The sequence below is a fragment of the Heloderma suspectum genome, chromosome 9 (genome assembly GCF_057233095.1).
Source record: "Heloderma suspectum isolate Gila_16-S chromosome 9, 16-S_ref, whole genome shotgun sequence".
Classification (NCBI taxonomy): domain Eukaryota; kingdom Metazoa; phylum Chordata; class Lepidosauria; order Squamata; family Helodermatidae; genus Heloderma; species Heloderma suspectum.
Genome location: NC_139466.1, coordinates 16,822,897 through 16,840,050, shown reverse-complemented (window position 1 = coordinate 16,840,050; position 17,154 = coordinate 16,822,897). Strand labels below are relative to the sequence as shown.

The 17,154-nt window shown below is 46.3% G+C and overlaps 1 non-coding gene across 1 annotated transcript; it reads left to right on the top strand.

Annotated features, from left to right (window-relative positions):
* The first annotated feature begins 1,166 nt into the window (after positions 1 to 1,166).
* On the top strand, positions 1,167 to 1,459 carry LOC146338460 (signal recognition particle RNA). The gene has a single exon (XR_014784900.1).
* Positions 1,460 to 17,154: the final 15,695 nt, after the last annotated feature.

The window sequence follows — 17,154 nt, the reverse complement described above, 5'->3', positions numbered from 1 at the left end:
GTAATTTTGATCTCCAGAAGAACTCAGGGAGAAATTCAGACTACCAGGAGCTTTGGAAGCAGTTGTAATCCTTTTCCTTTCACATTTCTGAAGCAAGGTCCTGACAACCTGCACTTTCTCAAAGAAGCAAAGCAAACAGCAAAGCAAAGAGTAGCTCAGTGGTGCTAGTCAGGTCTGGCATAAGAATTTCCCACCCTTGGAAGAGTTGTGTGTTCTGTTTAGTCTGCCTTTTCTTCCTGAGATGGCCAGTTTAAAGGTTGATAGGTTTTGTTATCAGGCAGAGATGTGCTTTCTCCATTCTAGGATATAATGTCATACATCATTTGCTCAGAAAAACCCTTCCAAGGTTGGAGACAGTGCTCTGACCTTGGAAGGGGGAGTCAGAGATCCAACTCTCATTCCCTGCCCTCCACAGCCAGTGCAGAAAGAACTGCACCAGCTGCCCTCTGAAATCAGAAAAGCGACCTCAGAGGAAGAGGAAAGTCAGCATTACAGTAGGCAGGGAAGGGAGGAGATCAGAGAGGCCAGGATACATGATATCCTAAGCTCCCCCAGCCTCCTTCCCTCCCCTCCAAAGTGCCCTTGCTAGACAAGCTGAAAAGCCCATCAAGCGAAAATTGCCAAAGATGGAGGATGGAGAGGCAAAGATTGCCTCTGCCACTCCTCCCACCCCACTGGCTCTAGCCCAGCAGGGCATAGGAATCTCAGAATTGAAAGGATTGCTCCCTTAATGTTATTGTAGTGGCTGCTTTTTCTCAGTGATAAAATATCCCCATTTTCTAAGGGTATCAGTTTGCATCCATGTGTTTTAACTTTGTTTTTAATCAATGTTTCATTATTATTTCCATAAAGGTTTTTAAAAGGGAGGAGGGGAGAAAACCAATAATAGAGCAATGTCAGGCAAATGGATGCAAAGAACAAGAAGAGGAATACACTATAGTGCAGACTTTAGAAAGGTGGGCAAACAAGGAAGATGCAACTGAGTTACGCTCCAGAACAAAGTTCAGGTATTCTGTGACCGAAATTGCATGTGTGGCTTATGGGACTCCAGGGGAACGATCTGTTCTTAAAGCAGGTTTTCCTCTCAGCTTGTGTTTATTTTGGGGAAGCCAGTAAGCTAGGGGCCTGACCCTCAGGCCTAGGGGCCAAATCCAGCCCTCCTGGGATCCAGGCATGGTGGCTCCTGCCTATATATAATCCCAGCTCCTTGGGGGGCTGAGGCTGGAGGATCCCTTGAGCTTGGGAGTTCGAGGCTGCCAGGGGCTGTGCTGAGTGGGTGTCTCTGCTGAGGTCAGCATCAATGTGGGTGTTCCTAGGGAACTGGCCACCCCCAGGTTGCCACAGAACAGGCCAAAGCTCCTGTGTGTTAAGTGAACAAACATACTCATCAGTGACGGGACAGAACCTCTGAGCAGCCCCTGCAGCCTAGCCTGAGCAAGAGAGTGGGACCCAGCCTCCAACCTCTGGCCCTCCCAGGATCGCAATCTGACTCTCCAGATATCTGCCCAGATGGCCTCTTGGCCCCAGCTTCTTTCCCCTGACCACTGATCATTTGGTGGTTTCCTGGCTTTTAAGTGGTGTTTCCTCCCATTCTAAAAGGTTGAAACACCTCTCCTAAGGCTCATTTACCATCAGTAAGAGCTTTAAGATGAACTATGCTGATAATTCTTGCCTAGCCCCTTTTGCCTTTGATCGCACCCACCACTGAGATGTGGCCCACAAGAGCTTCTCAAAAATGGAATTCTGCCCTCAGGCCGAAAGGGGTTCAACGTCCCTGCAGTAAGACTTTGGTGGTGGCAGTTGTTATGAGAGCATTCTGGCTAAGAGATAAAGGTTACGATCCTATGGAACCCCCCAAAGTCAGGGGCTTCCAAGATTGCTGCGTCCTGCCAGGCTGAAGCCAGCAGGAGGAGCGGCAGGGGTGATCTTCGCCTCCCTGTCCTCCAATCTCCCTTATTTCCACGAGACAGGTTTTTCAGCCCATCCAGTAAGGGCGTTTTGGAGGAAAGAGGCTTGGGATAAATCGTATCCTGGCCTCTCTGGTCTCCTTCCCTCCCTGGTGATGAGAATGCTCCCTTTTCCCCTTCTCCAAGGTTGATTTTTCCAACCTCAGACAGCCAGCTGATGCGGTTCTCTACATGCCGGCGGTGAGGGAACAGAAGAGGAGGACAGATCTCTGACTCCCCCTTCCAAGATCAGAGCACTTCTCCAACCTCAGAAGGGGTTTTCCCAGCCATCCTATAGCCCCTGGGATGTTCGCCCAGGAACCATAGGATTGTTCTCTAACAGAGCAATCCAATTCTTCTGGGGTGGCAGAACAATTGGCACCTCCATAGTCCTATAAGCTTGGTGCAGCCAGGCTGGGAAATGCCCACAACAAGGATATTCCAGTGAAGGTTAGAATTTGCTAGTTAGAATCCTTCTTTCAAATAGTTACCCTGGGGTGAGGGTACAATTCCTTGAAGAGAAGATTACTTAAGTGAACATACATATCAATGAGGCAACCTCCTTGCTAGCTTAGTAGTCTCTTTGGAGAACATACTGTGTACTATGTGTGTGGCTGTATTGACTGTTTCACGCTACTGTAGAAGGGCCTCAAGAGTCTAGGGATATCAGGATTTCAACACAGATTTGGATCACCTGTGTTAGCACTTCAGGAAAAACAATGACCTTTTCCTCAAAAGTTATTTGAAAATAAATGTCTGATTTTGTGCCAGTGTGCCCCAAAGTAAGTCACACTTAGTTCAATGGGACTTACTCCAAAGTATTTGTGCCTAGGTCTTCATGGTAGGTAAATTCCCCTCAGATGGGGAAGTTACCTATCATGAAATGAGTTATCAGTTACAAGTATTTGTAGACAGCCCTTAGGAAAGTCACTGTTTCGCCCCTGAGAGTTCATAATGCTGGCAGCACTATATTAGATTGGTTTAGAAATTCATTTAATTTTAGTCCAACTCCTGAACAACAATCAGTGCTCACACAGGTGCCCCCCAAAGGGAATTTTCAAGGATCCATGGACCAATGGGTAAACTCATTGATGCTTCCAAACCACTTGGGGGCAGGGGGGCTGTAGGGCCTCAGGGTTTGTCTGACCAAGCTCTGGAAAGGTTCCTAACTCAAGTAACCAAGACCCAAGGGCATAAACAAAGCCTGTTCATTACAGGTTCTGCTAGCTATCCCCCTATCCTATGTTTCTATGACTTATATGACTCTAGCTTCTAGTGAGAAAACAGATGCCACAAAAGTACTTCCTCCCAGATTCCTCAGTGTTGAATGCAAATTGGATTCTCCCCAATCCCCCTTATCACTAACCTAGAACCACCATTGATAGGTTAATAGTTTTATAAATGTGTGGGAGAGAAAGAGCCTTCCAGTAGCTGGAAGTGGGCTGTTCCAGTATTATTATTATTATTATTTTAATAATGGCGCCCACAGTAAAATAGAATGGGAAATTAACTAGACCAAGCTGCTTCTGGTTCAGTCAACTTCACTCTAAGCAGGAACAGGATTGAGCTGTAAGCATTGCTTTTACTGAGAGGCTTCAATTGAAAAGAGGGGCACAAATCTACCTGTAAAAACATTCAATAGCCTGTTGTTGTTGTTGTTGTTGTTGTTGTTGTTGTTGAACTGTCCTTCCTGCTATGCTTCGTTTGCCAATGGACATGGTTACTGTACCTGTGAAATAACCTTGACTGGAGATAGAGGAGAAAAGAGATGGTGTGCTTGAAATAATTTGCAGGGCTGGGGGTGGATAATATTGTGTCTGTGTGTATCCATGCACATATAAAGCTGACATGCTGCCTAGCAATTGTATTCATGCATATCTATTTTACATGGTCTTCCAAAAAATCAGTTACTTGTTAAAGCAATCCTCTCTTAAAAATATTCAGAAACTGGGGAGTCAAACTTTTTGACTTGAAAACAGTCAAATTGGCACTCTCTCTGCTGAAATGATCAGGTGGTTTTCAGTTATTAATTCAACCAGCAGCTTACAAAAGATAAAGTTAATAAGGAGAACCAATATTCTAAACACAAGCAATGCCATGAATGAGACTCCTAAAGAACAAGTGACATACTGGATCTGTGCATGTCACTGGGATTAAATTTTGAAATGAGTTTGGTTCTTGTGTACTAAGAGGCTGCCTGTTGTCTTGGAAATTGGGCCTTAATTGAGAAACTGGGATCTGCTGCAGTGTCATCTCCAGGTTTTTTTTCGGGGGGGGGGGGTTGAACAAGATATTCTAAGTTTTGGGGTCCTCCTCTCACTAGGTGTCATCCTCTTCACGGCTATTAGGGATGTACAAAAATTTAGCTTCAGTTCACAAAACATCTGAACTTGCCCTGTTTGCAACACCAAACATGATTAGGGATGTTGGAGAAATCCGCCATGGACTCCAGTGAGGCCGGATTCTTTGGAATCCAGCCCCCCGGAGTCCGTGGTAGAACAGACTACCCCCCACCACCACCCGAAATCCCCCCGGGATGACCCTACCTGGCAGCGGATGCTCCGGGTCGGGTCATCCTCCTTCCACAGCCGGCCTGCGGAACGAAATGGTGGCCATCGTAGCGGCCGCCATTTGCATCCCTACCCATGGCCGTGATTGGCTACGTAAATATTTACGTAGCCTATCACGGCAAAGAGCGGGGATGCAAATGGCACCCATTACGCCAATCACGGCCACGGGCAGGGATGCAAATGGCGGCCGGCATACTGGCCGCCATTTGAGTCCGGAGTGCGGTAGCAGCGGCTGGAAGTCCGGCTGCAGCCGGCCCCAGCCGGTGGCTCTGCGGCTTTCCCATGGAGCGGAGCCGGCCAGGGAGCATTCCGAAGGAGAGGGACAGATCGTCCCCCCCCCAGCAGATGCCCCGACTGGAACCAGGTAAGGGATTCGTACATCCCTTAACATGATTGGAACCCCCCCTTTTTTTTCAACTTATGATTTTGTTTGAAAAATGTGGCAGTTGTTTGGGGGGTTGTTTTTGTTTGTTTAAAAATGCACATTGAAATGCACATTTTCCCCAAAAATATGCATTTTCACAATTCACAATGTCTGAGGGGAGGGGCACTTCTGAAAAAATGTACACAGAAATGTGCCCTTTTTCCATTCAAATGAACCAAAAAACAGGTTGGACATGAAAATGGGAGTGAGCTAGGGATATGCGACTCCAGACTCCTGCCCAGCCCCTGCCCCCTCTCACTGGTCTCCAGACTGTGCTCGAGCCCCTCCGCCTCTCAGAGACCATCCCACACTCACCCCAGTGGTCTTGTCAGGCTCCGCAGTCACCATTTCTAAAAAAATAAAATGGTGATCACAAAAATGTGCACGTTTTTGTATGTCCAGAAATGTGCATTTTGTGGAATTTTTGAGAAAGCACACATTATTGTGTGTGCAAAAATGTACATTTTTCATAAAATACACATTTTTGTGGGTACGCAAATATGCGCCATTGCAAAATGCGCATTTTTGCATGTGCGCAAATTTGCGCAAATTTGCGCATTTTTGTGATCACCATTTTATTTCTCAGAAAATGGCAACCGTGGAGCTCAACAAGGCTGCCGGGGTGAGTGCAGGCCATTCTCTGAGCTCAGACAAGGGGCGAGCAGGGGCGAGCAGGGCTCTGGGGTGTGTGCAGGAGCAGGTCTGCTGGATTCCCAGACTGAATCGGGTGCCCACGCCATCGCTAGAGGGAGCCCAACCAGTCTTCAAGGTGAAGTTTGGAAAATGTTGGTGAGCTCAAACATCCCTGGCTCTCCCATCCCTTATTGCCATTACTCTCAGCCGCTTCCTTGCCAGGTATAAAGATGGTAAACAAGGAGGCAACTGTAGCTGCTGCTGCTCCCCCTTGGTACTATCACCACTCACTTGCCAGGATTGCAGGGAGGGGTGAACAAACAGAGAAAAATACTCCAGAGGAGGAGCACTGGGGCAGTAGTTCTTGGCAGTAGCCCCACTCGATTATGGGCCTTGGCAGGTGCCCAACTATGCCATCCCTTGATGCTAGCCCCGATCTCCTGGATATTCCTCATCACCATTTTCACTGTTTACTGCTTAGACTTTTAACTAGAGTTGTCCATCATGGGGAAATCCAGCCTGTTTGGTCCCCATCGGATCCCTGTGATGAACTCAGCTTGACCTGCATAGGCAGACCAAGCCGCGGTAAAGTTCCTGGAACTCGGGACTGACTCTTTTTGGGGGCAAAACGGAGGTGGGTGGCATCAGCAGGAGTCCCTGCCACCGTTTTGTGCAACCCCCCCCCCCGTGCTGCCATGCATGACTGGATCCTTCTCCCCCACCTGGGTCCCTCTGCTCATCTCATCCTCCAGTTTGTACACGGCGGGGTTGCTATTCTTTCATTCTCTCCCAACTCCAGTAGGGACAACAAAAGACTTGCACACAGAGACCCCGCTGTGCACAAAAGGGAGGCTAAGAGAGGAGCATCACTCCCCCCTCATCCTCATCCTATCCCACCACTGCTGCTGTGGCAGCCAATAATTTACCACTAAACTGTTGTGGTTAAACCCTGTCTCTAGAGTGTCAATCACCCCACACCTACAGCCTAAACCCCACATTACTGGGAAGGGGAAGGTAAAAGAAGGAAGGTGGGACTCCTAAGGAAGCAAGAGATCCTTGAGGAGTTGCTCAGGGGGTCCAGGGCATAAGGGGAACCCTGACAAGCATGTTAAGAAGCACATACTACTTCATTGTCTTGATTAAATATGGTTCTTACCTTGGTTGAACATAAGAAGTTGCCTTCTACAGAGTCAAATCAATGGTCTGTGCAGCCTGGTGTTGCCTACTTTGACTGACAGCTGCTCTCCAAAGTGTCAAGGTGAGATCCCAGTTCCAGCCCTGTTCCTGAGGTCCTTCTAATGGAGATGCCAAAGACTAAAACCTTCTTGGAAAGCATGTGCTCTGCCACTGAGCTATGGTAGAAATCCCCAACATGTGTTTGTAGCACATTCCATCCTCCAGGTCTTCCACAGTCCATCTGCTAGCTGCTTCCCTTCCAGTTGCCCATTGCACATCTCTTCTGTTAATTTTATCTTTCCTTATTATTTCCCCATGGCCAGTGCACTGGACCTTTTAAAGCTGATAATGTGTCATTGATCAGAGAAGATCAGGAACTTTTGATGAGTGTAAGAATTAGTATGTTGGCTCAGATCACTCTTGCTCAGCATTCTGTCTACAAACAAGGACCACCCCAAGAGCCTCTGAAAGGCTCATAAAAAGAGACTGATGATGAAAAATCCATCTCCTCCTGTAAATCCACAGCATTTAATGGACAAAGTGATACTGTCCCTGAATATGAGAGTTGCATTTTATGGCTGTTCTGATTAGCTGCAGGGATTTTGGCCTGGGTTAGCCTAGCAAATTGGTTAGATGATCCAGATGGCTTTGCTTAACTGTGAGAGGATGAGAGTGACGTATTTCCATCAGTTTCGGCAACCAATGTTTGCCATTGGCATCTGCCGCACTGCGATTCCTTCTGGATTTGGCAATTATTCTGTGCAAAGGTAGAGTCAGAAACAGCAAATGGGTAGGAGCATCCAGTGTTGAAGCATTTCCGGAGAAATAAACAGGTTTGGACCAAACTGATGTCTGCACTGGAGACCTTTGAGAGCCCCGATGCAAGGAGATCTGAGCTTTCTACAGGAAGAACTGAGAAGCAATATAATAAACAGATCAACATAATCCTAAATATGTCAAATTAGCTGTCAAATCTGATGCACATTAATTCCACCTGAAGCTCGCAGGGCAAGCGATTTTGTCAAATTGGCGATTGCCTTAGCAAGTTCTCATAAACACCAGAGCCACTCTCCTCATTTAGAAATAGTGATTTAGTGTGAGGAATATAAGCAGTGTCAGTGAGCAATTAAATTTTAATTGAGCATAAAATAAGTCCACTTGCTGTAAATTATAACCAAACTGCTTGAAAAGCCACCCGGACGATTATGTGGTGGGTTCCCCCTCCCCTTTCTCTTTCTGAAAGGGGCACAGAGGTCAGAGGTCTCAGAGATCAGTGTGACACACACAAAAGATTTCTACATAGAAAGGTTTATTTCAGAAAACCATCATAGTATTCTATGAGATAAATCTTTTTTATGTAGAAAAACCTTTTGGGTTACCATATACTACAAAGACTCTAGAAAACAAGGAATCTAAAAACAGTTTAGCACTGAATTTTGTTGTGTCTTTTTACTGGTGCCTTGTCAGTATAATATAATTTCAATTTACTTCTATTTACCTGTGCTTCTAGTCCTTCATATATTTGGGTGTCTCACAGGTAAACTGCAAAAGAATGTAGGAAGCTGCCTTAGTTAGACCATCAGTCAATCACAGTATTGTCTACAATGACTAGCAGTGACTCTCTGAGGTTTCAGGCAGGGAATGTTGCCAGCCCTACCCAAGGATTCTGCTTGTTCTCTACAATTGACCCATTTTAAAAAGTCTTTTTTTTATTATTTGCAACAGAACAATAACATCAGCAATAACAACAATAACAACAGCAGCAGCAGCAGCAGCAAAAAAAGGGGGGAAATCATATCATAAAATATATCAATATACAGTAATCATTAATATCACTCTTGATATAAAAAGAGAGAGAAGACAGGGGAAGGAAAAACCACACAAAAAGGGGGAAAGAAGGATTGAACACTTCCATTTCATATATATACATTGATATAAGCACTCCATATATCTACATAGGCATCCATTTAACTTTTGTAGGAAGTACACTCAAACCAGCATGAGCGGTAAGATCTTCTTCAGCCCGTTCAGGGATAGGTGGGGGGGGGGGTTTCCTTCCAAGCTTGGAACATAAGTCTCTTTGCAACTGTAAGGTCTCTCAATATCCACTTTTGCTGTCGGTCTGTTAATCTCCACATCACAGGGATGCAATTTAAAAGCACATGAACATCCGTTGTTATCACAGATTTTTCAAGAACAAAATTTACATGAGCAATGACTTCCAACCAAAAGGAAGCCGCTACAGGATATGTCCATATCATATGCCTCAATGAGGCATTGTCCTCACTGCACTGCCAGCATCTAGCAGAGTTAGGGATGGATGACCCCCCCCATGCCCACCCTGCAAACCACTCTCCAAACCCCCACCACTTAACCTCCCCTGTTTGGCACAGTGAGCAAGCCACCAGATGGTCCACAAGCACCCGGCGAGTGGTGAGCAGCTCCTCTTCTTTCTGTGAGCCACCTTTTTGCATAAAAATTACAGGTAAACTACTTACATAAGTCACGATTTCTGCAAAATGGACATAAATAGCACCATTTACACAATATTGCAGGTGTACATGATCTAATTATACCTCTTACACCTCTAATTTTGCATAAATGGCACTATTTATGGCCGACATTTTGCGGAAATTCCAATTTACAAAGTAGCTGATCTGCAATTTCTACGCAAAATGGCACTCATAGGTAAGCAGGGATCCCCGTGCTTGCCCAGAGTGGTGCACAAGTGAGGCAAGTGCAGGGATCAGAGGACTGGAACCCAGGGGGCTAAGCTGGCAAGACATCCTTGAGCACCAACCGGGTATCCGCTGACATCCTAGGGATGTACAAATGTCACTTACCTTTCTGCGGATTATGATGATGGTGGGGGGGAGGCATTCCGTCCCTCCCCCCAGAATCCTCGACGGGGGGGAGGCGATCCATTCCTCCCCCCCGGAATCCTCCATGGCCAGCTGTGCTCCACGGCAGCTCCGCGGAGCAGCCGGCCAGGCCCAGGCCAGAGCCGTCCTCAGCCGGATTTCTGTAAATCTTTACGTAGGCTAAAACGGCGAATCAAAAGGGGATGCAATAGCGCCCGCTATGTTATTTGCGTTCCCCTTGATTTTCGCCATCATAGTCTACATAAATATTTACGTAGATTAAGGCGGCCAAAAAGAAAGAACGCAAATGGTGGCGGCCATAGCCGCCGCCATTTGCGTACACATTTTGTTTTGTTTTGTTTTTAAACCCACCCCCAACCATGATAGGCTACGTAAAGATTTACGTAGCCTATCACGTCTTTTTTTTCTTTTTTTTTAAACCTAGCTATGATAGGCTACGTAAATCTTTACATGGCCTATCACGTCTTTTTTTTTTTTTCACAAGCCTGGAAATGGCGGCGGCGGCAGCCGGTCAGAAGACCAGCCGCCGCCGCCGCCTGGAAGATCCGCCCCAGGTAAGTCTCGTCCTAGGGGGGATCCGTGGGGGGGTGGGGGGCGGCAGGCCGTTGCGCCACAGATTTCGGGGGGGCGAATGCACTGGCATTTGGCCTCACTGAGATCCGTGGCGGAATTCTCTTACATCCCTACAGCTAGCCAGCTTCTTCTTAACAAGCCTCCATTTCCTAATCATGTAGGAAGCTGCCTTATACCAAGTCATACAATAGGACCATCTAGCTCTGGAGTCTCCAGCATGGTGGCTGTGTGGGCACCATTGTGCCTGAAGACACCTCTCTTTGTGTCCACTGGACACCCTGCCTCTCCTGATTTGTATTTTATTTTTAAAAGATTTTTAAAATTACATGTCTTTTTATAATTATTGGGAGGCTGACATACTGCAAGGCAAAGGGCTGCACACCAGTGCCATCTTTATTTTGGTTCTAAATTCTGGCTCTGTGTTTTGAAGCGCAGACCATACCTCTGCCTTTTCCGTAGGTTCTTGGGCAAGTTACTTTTCTTTTAGTTGCACCAGTTTGCTTGTGGAGAAATGAGTGTTTTGAGACCAGCCATGTTTATCATGGCAGCCATTTTATGGATTGGCTAGCTACCGCTCCTCTGCTAGCCATTTTATGAGGGTGCCCACAACACCCTCTCAAAATTCAAAATGTGCCTACAAAGGTTTGGGGGCCCTCATCTAACTCAGCATTGTCAGCACCAACTGGCAGCAGCTCTTGAGAGTTACAGACAGGAGTCTTTCCCACCTTATAAACAGATCTCAGGAATTGAACCTGGGACCTTTTGCATGCAAAGCAGATGCTCTACCTCTGAGCTAGATCCCTTGCCATGGAGGTTTGCCTGGGAAGGTATAGCCACAAAATTGGTTAGACCTTCAGGAAAACAAGCATGATGGAAGAGTGGAGCAGGTTAGTAGTAATAAAGAACTGTTATGCTAAATCAAGGTGCCATTTCACATTCTAGAAAAGGGGCCACGTTATCCAGGAGGGCTGGAAACATCCATGTTCAGAGACAGCATCCTTCTGAATACCAGCTGTTAGGAATAACTGAGGGAAAATTGCCACTGGCACTTCACAAGCCCTGCTTTTGAACTGCCATCTGGCTGGGAAAGACAATCCTGGACAAAGATGGGACTTAGCAAACCTGGTCCCAGCAAGCAGCTTCCTTGAGAAGCTGTTGGGGCCCAGTGTCCATGCAGGGTTGACAGCTGTGGTGATGCCTGCCCACAGTTTGCCAACTACGGTCTCTCCTGGACAGGGATAGTGTGGCCACAGTGATGCAGGCACTCGTAACCTCAAGACTGGATTACTGCAATGCACTCTATCTGGGGCTGCCCTTAAGGCTGCTCCAGGAGCTGGAGCCAGTGCAGAATGCAGCAGCTGAGTTGCCCCTTTTCAGCATGCAACTCCTTTGCTGAGGGAACTGCACTGGCTGTCTATGTGCTACCAGGCCAGGTTTAAGGTATTAGTGCTAATGTAAAAAGCCCTAAACTACTTGGGACCAGGATGCCTGAGAGCGTGCCTCCTCCCTTACCTGCCTGGTCACTGAAGTCATCAGGGGACCTGCTCCTGGGGGCTCCACATGGACCTATGGCCTGATCGGAGTCTACCAGGAGAACAACCTTCCGCGTGGTGGCCCCCTTTCTTTGGAACTCCCTTCTCCTGGAGGTCAGGCGGGCGCCAACATTGTGTTGCTTCCAGCACCACCTGAAAACAGCTCTGTTCCAAGAAGCATTCCTTAAATGACCAGCCACGGGTTTTATTGGCATTTTGGATAATTGTAATATGGTGTTTTAATCTTTTATCTTTTTTGCTATTGTACTTCTTGTGTTCACTGCTCTGGAATCTGTTTGGGTCGGGAGCGGTAAACAAATGTTGTAAATAAATAAATAAAATACTGGGCAGCTGCCCTTTTAATTTCCCATGCTGCCCCCCTCCCTACTTATCATCACTCAGTGGGATTGTGGGGAATTTTAAAAAGGCAGCTCTAAGCTCCCTGGCATTCATCACATTGCTGATCCTGGCCACTGCCACCAGGTAAGCCCACTGACATAGAAAGGGACCTACCAAGAAGCACTTTTACAAGAGCCTCCTCAGGCCTGGAACCCATTCCTGGGAATCAGCCTGATCCAGCAAAGCAATTCTTATGTGTTTAATATTCAGATATATAGAGAATCCATGCATAATCATGAGATCAAGGCACTCTTGAAGCTGCAGCCCATGCCCTACCTAAATGACTCAGTGGGCCTATTTGGTTTAGCACCCAGTCTCCAATGCTGGACAGCCAAATGCCTTTGGGAGCTCATAGGCAGGGTGTTGAGGTTCCCCTTACAACCTGGACACCCTGAGCAACTCCTTAAGGATATTTTGCCTCCTTAAGAGTCCTACCTTCCTTCTTTTAAAGTTCCCCTTCCCAGTTACATGGGGTTTAGGCTGTAGATGTGGGGTGATTGACATTCTAGACACAGCGTTTAACCACAACAGTTTATTAGTAAATTAAAGTAAGCAAGCACAACTAAAGGTATTTACACAATAGATCTGAGAGATACAAAAGGCATTAAAAGAACATAAAATTTGCAAAATGCAAGTTCCTTTACCCTAGCTTTCCTTAGACTTTTTTAGGTTGCTTCTTCCGGCTCACTCTTCAGACTCTGCTCTCACTTCAGGCTCCAGCTGTCTCTCTCCCTTACTGGCTGTCTTGCTCTCTTTATATACTGTCCTCCCTCAAAACTGAAAGTACTGCTTCAAACCTGAGGAAATGAAACTTAAGTGGAGAAATGAAACTGACACTTAACAGGAGAAATGAAACTACTCCTCTCAGGGTTACCCCCTCCCAACAGAAAACTCCAGACCTCTTAGCCTGACTTCCCCACCCCCTTTGCCTCTGTAGGCCTCAAATCTTTACACAGGGTGGCCATAGCCAGCCTCTGTTGTTTATCCCCAATACTTAGTAATCAAAGTTTACCTAAGAGAGTTGTGATTCTTAAAGCCGTGATTCTTAAAGCCATCCTTGACCCCAATCATTCACCAGACACACAGCATTGCCAGGTATGTGACTAGAAGGACCTCAAGAAAACAACCTTGATTAACCCTATAGATAGTAACAGGGATTTGGGATGAGAGGCACCAATCTAGAAGGCACATAGATTCAGTTGAGTGGAGGCTGATGGCTCCAATTTTGGTGGGGCTGTGCATCCATCCTAGGTTTCAGTCAGAACCAGCCCAAACTCTAAAGGAGCTATCCAAGGTTCTGAACCCTATCCCCAAGATAGGTTCATTACCTTGGTTAGCTCCTTCGGAATTCTGGATTGCTCTAACTAAAACCCAGAATGGATTCACAGCCTCACCAAAATTGGAGCCCCCAGCCTCCACTGGTTCAGTTATCCCTGCCTTCATTTCCCTCTGTTTCTCCTATCTCCCTTGTCGATATCTAGACTGTAAGCTCCTCAGTGAAGGCACAACATCCTCCAGAGACCAAAGTCTTATTGATTGCTGATATTCTGTTGTTCATTTTCCTTTGTTAAAGCAGAGTTAATGTTTCCAGTTGGATTTCCCCCTTATTAAGCCACCAAAGTAACACTTTTAAAACATTATAATAATACAGGCTACCATGGATAGGGCCTTCCCAAACTCTGGCGAGAGAACAATGTGTCGTGATGACTGTTATATGGCGTATCGATATGAGATTAATCAAGTTTATGTTTCCTGTCACTGGCCGGTTGTAATAGATGACAAGCTGCAATAGAGCCAAGCCATCCAAGAAATTATTTGCTAGAGGCTTTGTCAGAAATCTGCTGACATTCAGGGTGTTCTTGACTGTGGCTGAGATATGAAATTCTGGGCTTTGTGTCATATATGCATGAGTTCTCTTTTTCAGGCTTGTTTCGGCTTTCTGCAGCTGTTAAAAGGTCAGAGGTAATCAGATAATCCAGGAGAAAGCTATCTGTCAGTATAATTGACTTGAGCTATTGCATGCAGGAGGGATGGTGGTTGTGGAACAGTATCGGCAGTGACATATAAAGAAATGGTAAAGATGTCCTGTTATTACTAAGGTAGGCACCCCTGGAGCTAACAGATCATCTTAGAATATCTTGTGTCAATAGAGAAACGCCCTTGGGAATTACATATGGTGCCTTCTTATTATTATTTTTATTTAATGTGAACATCTAACTGTGGAGAAGCTCCATTGCCTTGAGGGGGGAGGGGACACTCGATTCAAAGGTATTTATTTATTTATGGTCAAAGTGCGTGGCTTCCCCCCACTCCCCATTACATGAGATGGAGCAACACCAGACAGGCCACTTAACAAGATCAGCCTCGGATGGCCTTCTCTCTGTCCCGTCAGCCAGGACAGCTAGACTGGTGGGAACAAGGGAGAGGGCCTTTTCTGTGGTGGCCCCCACTCTGTGGAACTCCCTTCCTAGGGAACTCCTCCATGCCCCCTCTTTAACGAGCTTCCGTCGTGCATTAAAAACGTGGTTGTTCAGGCAGGCTTTTGGGGTGGGTTAGGGTATTTTAGAAAACGTTTTTATTGTAGAATTTTATTGTTTTAAACTGTTTTATTATATGCTGTACATCGCCCAGAGTGGCTGGGTGACCAGCCAGATGGGCAATTAATAAATTTAATAATAAATAAATAAATAGGTCAAAATGAGATGCAGTCTTGACAGTTCCCAACTCCCTGCCTTGTAGCTTGAGAGCCAGCATGGTGTAATAATTAGAGCATTGGACTGGGACTCAGGAGATCCAGGTTCTAGTCCCCACTTGGCCATGAAGCTCACTGGGTGACTTTGGGCCAGTCACTGGCTCTCAGCCTAACCTACCTTACAGGGTTGTTATGAGGATAAAATGGAGAGGAGGAAGACCATGTAAGCCACCTTAGGTAGGTGGTCACCTCCAAGTTCGGAGGCGGCCACCTATCCTGATAGAATTATGCCCTTATAGAGCAATGGTGGAGATACTAACAGAATGAGCTACATCCCTGCCAGATATTATTGTATTGGAATACTTTGGTGATCCTGAGAGTCACCGCTGAACAGCCACAGAAAGTATGGGGGTGAGGGAATGTATAATTCAGGCCATGAATGAGACATAAGTCCATCATGCTTTTGAAATTACTACCTCTTTTAAAAACATATAAAATATTTATTCTTGAATGCAAAATACTAAGATTAATATTTGTGACATGGCATCACCCGGGTTGAATTCTACATTACAAACTGCCTGAGGCATAGATCAATTCTCCCATACTAGTAAACTGCCATGTCCATTGGCAGAATTATATAAATAATAACATTGCAACAAATAGAAACACTGAAAAACAACCTAGTCAATAATAGTGTCTCAAAACTCTGATAGTAGTTAAATACCATAAATAAAATAAAATGTATATGCATTAAAAAAAAATCCAATGATATTGATCAAAGAAACTCGTTTAGTAATTTTAAAAACAAGAAGTATTTATGTAGTGCATATCTAATTGTGGGCTCTCTAATGTTATTTTTGAAAAACCCCAAAAACACTTAGTTATAAACTCTTCTGACCTTTTTAAAGTCCCAACTGATGTGTCAATTTTTCCCCACTACCATTAGTTCCCAGACAATTTCGATGATGATATTTTCAATGAAGTGCTATTTTTACAAGGTTTAGCAATTTCTATTCTAGCAATGTCTATGCTCATTTTGAGGATTGATCCTCAGTTGTTTTGAGCTGGGGTACTCATCTGGTGCATATCATTGCAATCTTGTGTAGAAATGCAAACCAGACATTTGACTCTGGCTGATGATATAGACATAAACCACTTTCGTAACTTGTTGGACCAGTAGTTCTAACCCTCTGAAGAACAGGTTTTGACAGCAGTGGTGTAGTGGAAAATGTTGAAGTGTGGGCATTCATCATAACAGCCCCCAGAGCCACACACCCCAAGGAGAGTTCCAGACTGTAAGCAGCGGAGTTGAGCCATATCAACAAACCTGTTCTAGCTAGGGATGGACGAAAGTCACTTACCTGGTCCCGCAGCTTGCTTTGAGGGGAGGGTGGCGCTCCGTTCCTCCCCCCGAAATTCTGGGCGGGGAGGAGGTGCCCTGTCCCTCTGGCTGAAATTCTGGCCAGGGGGGAGGCGCCCCGTCCCTCCGGCCTCGAATCTCGTCTCCTGCCGGGACGCAAATGGCAGTGGCCATAGCTGTTTTACGTAGAAATCAAAGGCACAAAAATGGTGGGCACTCACTGAACAGGATCGTAGTGGGCCTGAAGAACTCGCCAAGCTCATGGGCGGCCCGAGCTCGGGTCCGAGGGGGTTCAGGCAGGGGTGCTGCTTCAGCGAGTGCCCAGAGAAACTGAGCTAGGGTGAGTTCTTACATCCCTACTGGCAGCAATGATGCCAAAGAGGAGGAGGAGCAGGAGCAAAGGCAATGAGACTTTCAGTGGGAGAGAGCCCAGCGAGGATGTCTTGCCCATGGGCCCTTAAAAACCTGTGAACAGGAAAGAGCAAAGGGCTGGATGCGCCCGATCTCGTCTGATCTCAGAAGCTAAGCAGGGTCAGCCCTGGTTAGTACTTGGATGGGAGACGACCGCCTGGGGATCAGGCTTCCTGCACTGAGCAGGGGGTTGGACTCAATGGTCTTGTAGGCCCCATCCAACCCTATGATTCCATGATGTCAAGCAAAGGGCTGGATGTGCCCAATCTCATCTGATCTTGGAAGTTAAGCAAAGTCAACCCTGGGTAGTACTTGGACGGGAGACCACCTGGGAATCAGGCTTCCTGCACTGAGCAGGGGGTTGGACTCAATGGTCTTGTAGGCCCCTTCCAACCCTGTGATTCCATGATGTCAAGCAAAGGGCTGGATGTGCCCAATCTCATCTGATCTTGGAAGTTAAGCAAAGTCAGCCCTGGGTAGTACTTGGACAGGAGACCACCTGGGAATCAGGCTTCCTGCACTGAGCAGGGGGTTGGACTCGATGGTCGTGTAGGCC